Below are 13776 nucleotides of genomic sequence, written 5' to 3' on the forward strand. Positions count from 1 at the left end.
CATGGTTTTTTCTCTCGGATATTCGGTCCTTGTGGAAAAAACTGTCATTGGAAGAGCCCAACTGAATAACACTGGTCTGAGTTTAGTCAGTTGTTTACACGGACAGCAAAATACCGAAAATATTTTATTATGAACATAGCCTAATTCTTGTTTTCCGAAACTACACAATGTTTTCCATTGGAAAACCTAGAAGGCTACATGACTGACAGATTTGTAATTTAATATTTCCGAATGTGACGCATTACACTTTACTGTGCATGAGTCAGCAGGGCTTAGGAAAGATTTGTATCTTTCGGCACCTCAAGGCGGCTTTTACACAGTTTTTTTTGCAGGTTTTTTTTTATAACTTATAAAAACACTATGATTGTCATGCATTTTGTGTTTGTTTTTATGTCAAGCTGCTATATCTCTTTATATTGACACCTATATGAAAACACACTGATGAAGAATGCAAAAAAAAAATGTTTTCTCATGACTCCGCTCCAGCTTGTAACTGCAACATGTTTTTCTGGGGAAAAAAAAATAAAAAAATGACAAAAACCCTTGTAAGGCCATGTGCGCACTAGAAATTGACTTTTTCTCAAGGAAAATCCGGAACCTCTTAAAGAATCCCGCACCTGCAGTAAAAAAAACGCACCAAAACCACAACAAAATCCGCATGCGGTTTTGCCGTGGTTTGGTGCGGATTTGACCCGGTTTTTCCGCAGGTTGGTCCCTGCAGGTTTTTACCATTATCTATGTCAAAAACCGCAGGTACCTGTGGAAAAGAAGTGACATGCTCATTAATTCCGCAGCGGACAATCCGCGGGTAAATCCGCAGGTATACAAAAACGCAGTGTGCGCACAACATTTTTTTATGCCCATAGGTTTTGCTGGGGAATAACTGCAGAAATGTTAGACACATTTTCTGCAGCAAATTTGGGGTAAATCCGCGGTAAAATTTGCGGTAAAACGGCAGCGTGCGCACATAGCCTAAAGCGCTCTCATAAAACACTCTTTAAGTTCACATAGAGTTTATTTGAACAGTTGTTTGGAGGGGATCTCAAAATTTATCCTTAAAACAGCTTAAAAAATGATGGCAAAGCTATTAATTTCCATGGGAGATTCACTTTTGCTGCTTATGTGAACTTTTTTTTTTTATGAAAAAACTTAAAAAAATGTTTTGTCAAAAAAAAAGTGCATCTCACTGCTGTGAAGAGGATCCTGATGGAATTTGCTCCAAAGTAGGCACTGCCCAATCACAAGGATGCAAAAATGCTTAGGATGGAAACTTTTTTAAAACTTTTCAAAACTTTTTTCAGTCAACATTACAGAAAAATAAAAATTCTGCAACAACTTTCAAAAGTGCCCACAATATCTTTCAAGAGGATTCTACCTGGAATTCGTCTGAAAAAGTGGTGCAAAAACCCTCCAAACCAGTAGCATTCACATGTGTATGCCAACATTCCCTCCCTATGCAGCCCTGTGTATTGGTATTTACTAATGTGAATGTTTAAAAAAAAAGCATTTATAAAGTGTGTGGTCCCTATGCTAATTAGGGCCTTGACTAGTTGATGGGGTGTTGTTTCTCCAGACTAGTCGGCCCTCTTTCTGTGTTATCACCACCATGTGGGCGAGATAACATGATTTCCATGTGTCGACATCATCACAGCTCCTGGAATTCAAAAATTGGAATCATGTAAAGCCCCCTTCACACGTTCATGATAAAAATGCAGGTTTTTCACAGTCCGTGGTGTAGGTGCATTTGTGTATACGTGTTCTGTGTATGTATTCAGTGTGTGCTTTCAGTGTGCTCTCCACGTGCTATCTGTGATAGCACACGGACAGCAGGAACTTGTATACTCACCTGTCCACGGTGCTGCTGTCTCCAGCGCTGCTGCTTCCATGGTGCAGTAAAAAAGCAATGAGCATAATGATTGGGCCTGGGAGCAAGTAACAGCTGCGGCAGAGACAGCAGTGCTGGAGACAGGTGAGTATAGAAAATAATTTTATTTCAAAGAGACGTGTTTTCTCCGGTACATGTCACACTGATGATATCACTGTGTGGTCCATGTGACATCCATGATGCCGAAGAAAAACAGACTTGCGGAAAACACAGACACGCGTATGCTCCATACAGACAGTCAGTCCTTGTAAAAACACTGATGTGTGCGCAGACTCATTGATTTTAATGAGTCTGTGTATGTCCATGTCTCTGGTATGTATAAAAATGGATATCATACGTACTGGAAACACGGACGTGTGAAGGGGGCCTAAGTGATATTGCATTAAGCGGATACAAAAAACTATGGATGAAAAGTGATGGTGGAACTAATCTCTTTTTTTGTAAGGGGATTATTCCCTATGGTTTAGTGCATTAGTTGCTGCCTCAAACATTTGCAGGTGACAATCTGAAGGTCAGACAGGAGATATGAGACACCCCCGCGCCTGAATCTTCCTGCCCCTGGGTGCTACATTTGTCCACAAGACGTCTTTTCCCGGTGGGAATGCTTTATAACCTGCCTAAAAAAAAGCGCTGAAAAAAAAACTCTGAAAAGAAAGACCATATCCAATGTAAAAATGATCCTCTGTTCATAGGTTTACTCTTTGGAATGTTAGAAATCGCTTCACGTTTCCAAAGACGACAAGCGGTTAAAAAAGTGGCCTGACCAATCTTCAGTCGACTTTTACTTGGAAGCCATGCACTATTTGACGTATACAAGCAATACTGTGGAGAAACAGCGCTATAGGGTCTTACCCAATAAAAGAAAAGTGAAAGCGAGAGAAGGTCGCTCACGTTGTGAGGTTGTATGACACACAACCAGTATAGGAGCAAAAAAACAGCTGCCACAAGGTCCACGGGATCTAGGGCTGGAGGTAACAGATAGAAGTTTGGAGAATCGTGGAATGATCTGCTCTGCTGTGGAATAAACTAAAGGTCCACTCCGTGAAGTGGATGAAAAGGTGCTTTATTGTTTCTGCATGAAACCCCACTGCTTCAGAACAGGCACTGAAAGCATACAAGTAAAGAAAAAAAATACCTGCAATGATGACATCAGAAGACATGACCAAAAAGATGATGCAAGAGATGCACAAGGAAAAAAACACATTTTCTAAACTGTCTTCTGCTTTAAAAACTAAGCGGGTACAAAAATGTTTCCAACTTGTGTGCATTTTTGGATCAGTTGTGATGTAGCTGAGTTGCATCGGGCTAAAAAAATTGAGCCTAATATAACAAATATATGTGGTCCCAGCCTAAGGTTATGTTCACACATCTTTGCGAATGTTACCATCTTAGGCCCCCTTCACACGTCCGTGTCTCCGGTACGTGCTAGGTCCGTGGCCATATGTACCGGAGACACGGGCACACGTATACCCATTAAAATCAATATATACGCACGTGTTCTGCCAGTGGCCCGTGCCTCTGTGTGGAGCAGACGTGTGCCGTGTGCTCCACATGGATGCATGTCTGTGTTTCTCCAGGAAGCACGGGCCCGCACACGTACCACACGGATGTAGTGTGGCTGCGGGTGCACGTGACACGTGCCGGAGAAACACACGTGGCATTGTAAAAAATAAAAAAAACACAAACTCACCTCCACGAGCCCTGCAGTCTCTGCTGCGGCTGTCACCTGCATCCGTCCCCCAGTGAATTTGAACAACGCATCTTCTTCACTGGGGGCCGGAAGCAGCGTCAGTGGGGCGTGGCTTGTGCCGGACGCTGTCAGTCAGCACCACAGACAGCTCCGGAAGAAACAGGTAAGGCGGGGCTTTCCGTTCTCCGTGTGTTATTACGTATAACACACGGTGAACAGGAATGTGCCACAAACACGGCACACAGGGAGCAAACCACCCCTTTAACACGTACCTGAAAAAACGGATAGTTTTTGTCACGGATGTGTGAAGGGGGCCTTAGAGAAATGGATCAATTATTTTCTAAGGTGTTTTCCTAGTTGCTTCCAATTTTATTCTCATCTATTCACTTTTTACTGAGACAGGTAGGCTGTCTGGAGTTTTTTTATCCATTGACTCTTAACAATGGATCAGTTAAAAATAGATGGAAAACTGAAGTATAAAGTCAGTCTTCCTAGTTTTAACCGTGTCTCACAAAATTCCATGAACTGGAATGGTCGAGTCTGAATCTCAAAACGCAAGAGAATAGGATCAGCTCGGAGTCTCACGGACTGGAAACACTGACCTGTTATTAAAACTTGATGTGTGTAAGGATAAAAGAAACTCTAGGGTCGGGACCAGGATGTGTCACATGGATGTCTGAATGCAACCCAAAGTCGCCTGACATTAGTGATTTTTCTCGTAAGCAAAAAACCGGTTTGAGTTTCATTAGTATCTTTGATCAGAGTGCCCTCAGAGTTTGGTGCAAGTTTCATCAGTAGTGATGAGCAAACATGCTCGCCGCTGTTCGATAGTTGATTGGGGTCCTGTCCTACACTCGGTACTCACCAGAGTGTTGCGGGTGCTTGAATGTGTCGTTCGTGAACGATCCAACACAATGAGCCGGCTCCCTTCAGTGAATGATCGGAGGAGGCAGCATCCAAGTGAGAGCCTTTGAAGTCTCTGAATGGCTCTCACTGGGGGTAAAAACAATGGGTTTGGCTGCTATGTGTAAACAAAAAAACCACAAAAACGCAGCCCACCCTCCCGCTGGAAATGCTCTGTTTATAGCTGTCTGTATGTGGACGGAGAGCCGGACTGCCCAATAATTGACCTCCTCTATTATCAGAACGTCCAACCTGCTGGACTTGAATAAGGAGGACTTGAGCAGTTTAGCGCTCGCTCATCACTATTCATCAGTTCTTAGGCGAGAAAAATATCTAATATCTTATCCATCAGTCCGTTCACCGTTCAAAATGACATCCGAGTCCTGTCCGATTTTTTTCACAACCCAGAGATCGGCATTCCTGATTTTAATCCGTCTCTCGGGTTTCTGTGATTTTGTGCCTTCCGCTCGGTAAGACAAAATAATTGGGCCTGTGAACAGCCCCACATAGGTACAAGTATGAATTTATTGGCAGGTTCTTTCCCAAAACGAGAAAGCGACAACATCTTCAAAAGGAATCTTATTAAGCTAATTAGCCTGTTAGATGTTGTGTTTCATTTTCTACTACTTTCCTTCAGTACAGAATGTCATTGGAGGGAGGGAAGGGAAAAAGACATGGGGTGTAAAGAGACAGGTCCGACCTGACATCCAATTATACATGATAAAACAGACAATTTACACTCATTATTACCTTATCCGAGAAAAAGTTTCTGTGAACACCCTAGTTAATTCAAGTGAAATAATGTAGAAATATCTACGCATATCTCCTGGTTTACTCTGTGTTATTTTCTGTATGTATTACACAGGGCGAGGCCGATTTCACACAAGAATGAGCGCATTATTGCATCTGTATTATACTGCAATTCCCAGGGGTCTAATGACCCAACTAATAGCATCATAGGTCCTTTTAAACTTTAGGCTATGTGCACACGTTGCGTCGGAGTACCTGCAGTTTATTCTGCACGTTCTCCTTCCCTTGGATTTTGACCAAATGGCTTTTGACCATTTTTAGCGCTAAAAACGCATGCGTTTTTACCGCGTTTTTAGCGCTTTTTACCTGCGTTTTCACCTGCGTTTCTGCAGATGCGTTTTGTAGATCAAGACACTGAGAAATAAAGTTGAAATAGTCAAAAAGAATGAAAAAAGAGAAAAAAAATATAAAATTAACTTTTAATAAAAATATATGGGAAATTATCAATTTTAATGAAAAAATAGTGGTTATGCACATTTTAACAGAAAAATAGGTGAAGTTTATTATTTTTTAACATTTAAATTTTCGGTTATTGTGTGTGTGTAAGGCCAGTTTCACACATCCGGCTTTTCGCCGGTTTACCGGATCCGGCGCTCTCCCGTACAGACAATACAGTACAGTGACAGCGCTGTAACTTCCGGGTCACATGCGCCGGTCACATGACAGCATGTGACCGGCGCTTGTTGCGCTGTCACTGTACTGTAGTCACTGTATGGGAGAGCGCCGGATCCGGCAAACCGGCAAAAAGCCGGATGAGTGAAACCGGCCTAAAGGAACATTAAAACCCATTATTTTTTGGCCAGAAAAGCATGCGTTTTTGGAGCCGAAAACGCGGTGGAAAAGCAGGTAAAAAGCATGAAAAACGCAGGAATTGTGCTTTTGGTTGCATTTTGCCATTTCTCATTGACTCCAATGTTAAGGAAACGCTGCAGAAATGGCAAAAACAACTGACATGCTGCTTCTTTTTCAGCATGGTTTTTGACCACAAATATGCAAATTAAACGCTGCAGAAAAAAAAGCAAAGTGCAGACAGGATTTCTGCTTTTCCCATAGACTTTGCTGGAAAACAAAAACGCATGCGTTTTTGCACAAAAACGCTGCTGCTAAAAACGCTGCAGAAACGCGGTAAAAAACGCAACGTGCGAACATAGCCTCATTTCTACATGCATAATTTAGGGACAAAATATGGATGCGACTTTTCAAAGCAATTTAATTGTGGCCTAATGGCTTTGTTGAATCGGGGTTGTAAACTGTATATATGAATGGAGCCTTCTACCTATATTATACCAGCCTCATGTTTAGGGTTAACCAATCCAAAGAGTATAGGCCCTGTCCAGGGCTGTATTTTGCCTTCATGCTGCCCTAGGCACTTTAAGTGGTCGCGCCCCTTAGTGACAATGTAAAACTGAGTTTTCGCACACGACATCTGTTTAAGGCAGATCTACTCTGTAGCACACTTTAAAAAGTATCAATAAGAAACGAAGGGCATTAACCCCCCCCCCAATGGGAATCACCACAGGCACATCAAAACATAGCAGGAGTATAAAATATTCCCACCACACCGTCCACACTTATATACTGTGACTGTGACACTGCCCCTAATAAACTAAAACACCACTCTGCCCTCCCTTATAAACTACTGTATATCCACCGCACCTTCCTCGATTATGAAATACGATCTGTACATTGGGAGGAGGGAGCAGCATGATGTGAGGACAATGTCCCATGCATGCTGCCCCCTCCTCACAATGTCCCATGCATGCTGCCCCCTCCTCACAATGTCCCATGCATGCTGCCCCTCCTCACAATGTCCCATGCATGCTGCCCCCTCCTCACAATGTCCCATGCATGCTGCTCCCTCCTCACAATGTCTCATGCTTGCTGCCCCCTCCTCACAATGTCCCATGCATGCTGCTCCCTCCTCACAATGTCCCATGCATGCTGCTCCCTCCTCACAATGTCCCATGCATGCTGCCCCCTCCTCACAATGTCCCATGCATGCTGCCCCCTCCTCACAATGTCCCATGCATGCTGCTCCCTCCTCACAATGTCCCATGCATGCTGCTCCCTACTCACAATGTCCATGCATGCTGCTCCCTCCTCACAATGTCCATGCATGCTGCTCCCTCCTCACAATGTCTCATGCTTGCTGCTCCCTCCTCACAATGTCCCATGCATGCTGCTCCCTACTCACAATGTCCATGCATGCTGCTCCCTCCTCACAGTGTCCCATGCATGCTGCTCCCTCCTCACAATGTCCCATGCATGCTGCTCCCTCCTCACAATGTCCCATGCATGCTGCCCCCTCCTCACAATGTCCCATGCATGCTGCCCCCTCCTCACAGTGTCCCATGCATGCTGCCCCCCTCCTCACTGTGTCCCATGCATGCTGCCCCCTCCTCACAATGTCCCATGCATGCTGCCCCCTCCTCACAGTGTCCTATGCATGCTGCCCCCTCCTCACTGTGTCCCATGCATGCTGCCCCCTTCTCACAATGTCCCATGCATGCTGCCCCTCATGCTGCCTTCCTCTTTTCCATAATGAGACCTTCATGTTGCCCCACTCATGCTAAGACCACCACACTAACGCTTATGCTGAGACCCCACCCACACACTACCCCACTCTTGATATTGACTCCCCTACATTGCTCCACTCCATACTGATCCCACACATGCTGCCCCTTCTCCATAATGAGCTCCCAATGCTGCCCCCCTCTTATTCTGAGTCCTTACACTCCCCCCACCCAATCGATTTTGTCATTGCACTATCCCTCATCCCTTGTCCTCTGTCTCTAGCATTAGCCCCTCTCTCCCACTCCCCCAGCATCAGCCTCTCTCCCCCAGCATCAGCCTCTATCTTCCCTCAGCATCAGCCTCTCTCCCCCAGTCTCAGCCTTTGCCTCCCCCCAGCCTCAGCCTGCCCCAGTCTCTGCCTCAGCCTCCCTCCAGCCTCCCCCCAGTCTCCGCCTCAGCCTCCCTCCAGCCTCCCCCAGTCTCCGCCTCAGCCTCCCTCCAGTCTCAGCCTCCCTCCAGCCTCCCCCCAGTCTCAGCCTCAGTTTCCCTCCAGCCTCCCTCCAGTCTCAGCCTCAGTTTCCCTCCAGCCTCCCCCCAGTCTCAGCCTCTGCCTCCCTCCAGCCTCCCACCAGTCTCAGCCTCAGCCTCCCTCCAGTCTCAGCCTCCCTCCAGCCTGCCCCCAGTCTATGCCTCAGTCTCCCTCCAGCCTCCCCCCAGTCTCAGCCTCCCTCCAGTCTCAGCTTCTGCCTCCCTCCAGCCTCCCCCCAGTCTCAGCCTCCCTCCAGCCTCCCCCCAGTCTCAGCCTCCCTCCAGCCTCCCCCCAGTCTCAGCCTCCCTCCAGCCTCCCCCCAGCCTCAGCCTCCCTCCAGCCACCCCCAAGTCTCAGCCTCCCTCCAGCCTCCCCCCAGTTTCAGCCTCCCTCCAGCCTCCCCCCAGTCTCAGCCTTAGCCTCCCTCTAGCCTCCTTCCAGTCCCAGCCTCTGCCTCCCTCCAGCCTCCCCCAAGTCTCAGCCTCTGCCTCCCTCCAGCCTCCCCCCAGTCTCAGCCTCTGCCTCCCTCCAGCCTCCCCCCAGTCTCAGCCTCTGCCTCCCTCCAGCCTCCGCCTCTGCCTCCCTCTAGCCTCCCCCCCAGTCTCTGCCTCTGCCTCCCTCCAGCCTCCCCCCAGTCTCAGCCTCTGCCTCCCTCCAGCCTCCCCCCAGTCTCAGCCTCTGCCTCCCTCCAGCCTCCCCCCAGTCTCAGCCTCTGCCTCCCTCCAGCCTCCCCCCAGTCTCAGCCTCTGCCTCCCTCCAGTCTCAGCCTCTGCCTCCCTCCAGCCTCCCCCCAATCTCAGCCTCTGCCTCCCTCCAGCCTCCCCCCAGTCTCAGCCTCTGCATCCCTCCAGCCTCCCCCCAGTCTCAGCCTCTGCCTCCTCCCAGTCTCAGCCTCTGCCTCCTTCCAGCCTCCCCCCAGTCTCTGCCTCTGCCTCCCTCCAGCCTCCCCCCAGTCTCTGCCTCCCCATAGTCTCTGCCTCTGCCTCCCTCCAGCCTCCCCCCAGTCTCAGCCTATGCCTCCTCCTAGTCTCAGCCTCTGCCTCCCTCCAGCCTCCCCCCAGTCTCAGCCTCTGCCTCCCTCCAGCCTCCCCCCAGTCTCAGCCTCTGCCTCCTCCCAGTCTCAGCCTCTGCCTCCTTCCAGCCTCCCCCCAGTCTCTGCCTCTGCCTCCCTCCAGCCTCCCCCCAGTCTCTGCCTCCCCATAGTCTCTGCCTCTGCCTCCCTCCAGCCTCCCCCCAGTCTCAGCCTATGCCTCCTCCTAGTCTCAGCCTCTGCCTCCCTCCAGCCTCCCCCCAGTCTCAGCCTCTGCCTCCCTCCAGCCTCCCCACAGTCTCAGCCTCAGTTTCCCTCCAGCCTCCCCCCAGTCTCCGCCTCAGCCTTCCTCCAGCCTCCCCCAGTCTCTGCCTCAGCCTCCCTCCAGTCTCAGCCTCCCTCTAGCCTCCCCCAGTCCCAGCCTCTGCCTCCCTCCAGCCTCCCTCAGTCTCAGCCTCTGCCTCCCTCCAGCCTCCCCCCAGTCTCAGCCTCTGCCTCCCTCCAGCCTCCCCACAGTCTCAGCCTCAGTTTCCCTCCAGCCTCCCCCCAGTCTCCGCCTCAGCCTTCCTCCAGCCTCCCCCAGTCTCTGCCTCAGCCTCCCTCCAGTCTCAGCCTCCCTCTAGCCTCCCCCAGTCCCAGCCTCTGCCTCCCTCCAGCCTCCCTCAGTCTCAGCCTCTGCCTCCCTCCAGCCTCCCCCAAGTCTCAGCCTCTGCCTCCCTCCAGCCTCCCCCCAGTCTCAGCCTCTGCCTCCCTCCAGCCTCCCCCCAGTCTCAGCCTCTGCCTCCCTCCAGCCTCCCCCCAGTCTCAGCCTCTGCCTCCCTCCAGCCTCCCCCCAGTCTCAGCCTCTGCCTCCCTCCAGCCTCCCCCCAGTCTCAGCCTCTGCCTCCCTCCAGCCTCCCCCCAGTCTCTGCCTCTGCCTCCCTCCAGCCTCCCCCCAGTCTCAGCCTCTGCCTCCCTCCAGTCTCAGCCTCTGCCTCCCTCCAGCCTCCCCCCAGTCTCAGCCTCTGCCTCCCTCCAGCCTCCCCCCAGTCTCAGCCTCTGCCTCCCTCCAGTATCAGCCTTTGCCCCCCCCCCCCGCCCCCCGCATGCGCAGATCTCCGGTCTGCATTAGAGACACCCCCACGCTCCTTATGAATCCACTTACCTGCTCCAGTGCCCGTCACCATCTTCCTGGCTCACGTGAGTATCCTCTTCTGACACTGGCTTCCATCACGGCGTCCTCCGCGGCGTCCTGCTGTGAGCTCTGCATGTGACGTCCACACAGCAGTGGACGCCGCACAGAGGAAGGAGCTGATTGGCGCGCGCCTGTGACTCCGGAAGTGCAGGCGCCGGCAGTTCTGGGGTCAATCAGCTCCCTGTGCTTGGCGGCCGCAAGAAAAAAAAATGTAAATAAAAAAAAAAAAAAAATTTTTTATGCTGCCAGAAGGTGCCGCCCCCCACAACCTGTCGCCCCAGGCACCGGACCACGGGTGCCTAATGGTAAATATGGCCCTGGCCCTGTCACACACAGAGATAAATCTTTGGCAGATCTGTGGTTGCAGTGAAATAGCAATTTGAGAAACCTTTTCTCTAGACTCTTCTCTCAAGACCTCCTTCACACGTCTTTGTTTCCGGTACTGTCTGTTTCCGGTACTGTCTGTTTCCACATGTACTCATCTTCTTCATCAGGACAAAAAAAATCACATGTTGGATGTGTGATTTTTTTTTTCTCTCTGATGAAGGAGATTGAGTCTCAGAAACACATTGACAATTAAAAATCATCAACTCACCATCTTTGGATCAGTGGTTCTTCAACGGCAGCCAAGTTTTTCCATCTTCATCCTCCCATTCAAATCTTTTCCAGATGTTCTGCAGCAGCCGTTTGCATACATTAATAGTAGTTGTGACTCTCACCCCTACCCAAGATGAGCCTCGCAACCTATACTAACCCTCTTTGGTGTCTGGGTAAGACCCTATTTGTGCTCCTTGTCTTTCTGGTCTTTTATTCTCTATCACAGGTGTTCAATGGGATTTAGATCCGGACTCCTTGCTGCCAGTTCAGAACTCTCCAGCACTTTGTTTCCAGACTTTCTGGGGTCTTATTGAAGTATATTTGGGCTCATTGTCCTGCTGGAAGACCCTTGACCTGGAACACAAACCAAGGTTTCTGACACTGGGCACTACACTGCAACCCAAAATCCTTTGCTAATCTTCAGATTTCATGATACCTTAAGCGGGCTTTACATGCTACGATTTCGCTACAGCGATCTCGTTGGGGTCACGGAATTTGTGACGCTGTAGCGATATTGTTGTGTGTGTGACTCCTAGGAGCGATTTTGGATCGTTGCAAAAATGTCCAAAATCGCTCCTCGTTGACATGGGGGTCCACTCCCAATTATCGCTGCTGTCGCGGGGGCGAAGTTGTTCCTCGTCCCTGCGGCAGCACACACTGCTACGTGTGACGCCGCAGGAACGAGGAACATCTCCTTACCTGCCGCCAGCCAGAATGCGGAAGGAAGGAGATGGGCGGGATGTTTGTTCCGCTCATCTCCGCCCCTCCGCTTTCATTGGGCGGCCGCTTAGTGACGTCGCTGTGACGCCGAACGGACCGCCCCCATAGAAAGGAGGTGGTACACCGGTCACAGCGACGTCGCAGGGCAGGTAAGTACGTGTGACAGGGGTGCGCGATTTTGTGCGCGACGGGCAGCGATATGCCCCTCTCGCAAAAACGATGGGGGCGGGTCTCATGCTAGCAATATCGGGACCGATATCGTAGCGTGTAAAGCCACCCTTACACACAGTCAAAGCACCCAGTGCCAGAGGCCGCCAAACAACCCCAAAACATCTTTGAAATGCCACCATATTGTGTTATTTTCTTTGTAAGTTTCATTCTGTTTTCGGTAAACAGTAGAATGATGTGCTTTACCAAAAAGCTCTATCCTGCTCTCATCTGTCCAGAAGATGCTTTCCCATAAGGATTGTGGCTTACTCGTGTACATATTGGAAAACTGCAGTCTAGCTTTTTTATGTTCCTGTGCCAACAGTGGGACAAAGGACCATCAAGATCTCTGGAGATGGTCTTGTAATCCTGAGATTGTTCATATTTTCACAATTTTAGTTTTCAATTCCTCAGACAGTTCTCTCCATCTTTTTCTGTTCTCTTTGATTAGTGTGACACACACAATGCAAAGATTGAGTCTACTTCCACCCTTTTTATCTGGTTTCAGGTATGATTTTCATATTGCCCACCCCTGTTACTTGCCACAGGAAAATTTGAATAAGTATCACATGCTTAAAACAAAGTTGTTTATCTACAATTTTGTCAAGGTGCCAACAATTTTGGCCAGCCATTTTGGGAGTTGAGTGTGAACATATATCCAATTTACCTTTTTTTATGTTGTTGTTTTTTTTTTTAGTTGTTCCAATACACACAAAGAAAAAAAATGTGTTTAACAAAACCTGTGTAGTTGCAATAATTTTCTTTGAGAAATACATTATTTTCTGGAATAATTTAAAGGGAGCCAACACTTTCGGCCATGACTGTAAACAACATATTAAATGCCAAGAAATCAAAATAGTTTCCCTGGGTTCTTCAGGGACATTGTATAGCTTGTCTCTACAAACAGGTTATACCAGTTTAACTTAAGAAAAAAATCCACACTTGAGAAAGGTTTTTCTTTAGTTGCAAATTGCCTACCCCCAAATTACTATCAAGCATGATGCACTGTGAGTTGCACAGATTACAGCCAGGTAGAACTGGTTGAAGTCTACCTATACACATTAGACAAATGCCTAGTGATACATTATAAATAACAAAGAGGACAATTTGGACAAGAAGATAAATTTGTCCAGTGCAAAAGCCCTGGACAAATTTATTATATATTTATAGTGCATTTCTTTCTGACTGAGCACTCTGGTCTATAACCAGGCTGGATCCTAGCTGCCCAGACATGTAGGTTTTTAACCCAGATAGAAGCATTTGAGTTAGGTTCCCAGTATATAAGAGATCACCTTGTCGCTGGTTACCGGGCTCACATGCATTGACAAATACATAAGCTAAGTATCTCTTTTATTTAAATATTCCTATAGTAGTAATGCAATGCTAGTGTTCCCTTATTCATGGTTAGCATTTAGAGTGCAGTTGTATGTACTGTATTTTTGTAGTTATAATGTGTTTTCAGCTGGCACCTGTTCACACCGGGTCAGTCTTTTTGATATATTTGTATCACTGATGGGAATGAGTGAACCGGAATAGCACAGCTCAGAGGCACAATTGACTAAAGGCCCTGTCACATACAGAGATAAATCTGCGGCAGATCTGTGGTTGCAGTGAAATTGTGCACAATCAGTGCCAGGTTTGTGGCTGTGTACAAATGGAACAATATGTCCATGATTTCACTGCAACCACAGATCTGCCAAAGATTTATCTCTGTGTG

The sequence above is a fragment of the Anomaloglossus baeobatrachus genome, chromosome 9 (assembly GCF_048569485.1).
Source record: "Anomaloglossus baeobatrachus isolate aAnoBae1 chromosome 9, aAnoBae1.hap1, whole genome shotgun sequence".
Lineage (NCBI taxonomy): Eukaryota > Metazoa > Chordata > Amphibia > Anura > Aromobatidae > Anomaloglossus > Anomaloglossus baeobatrachus.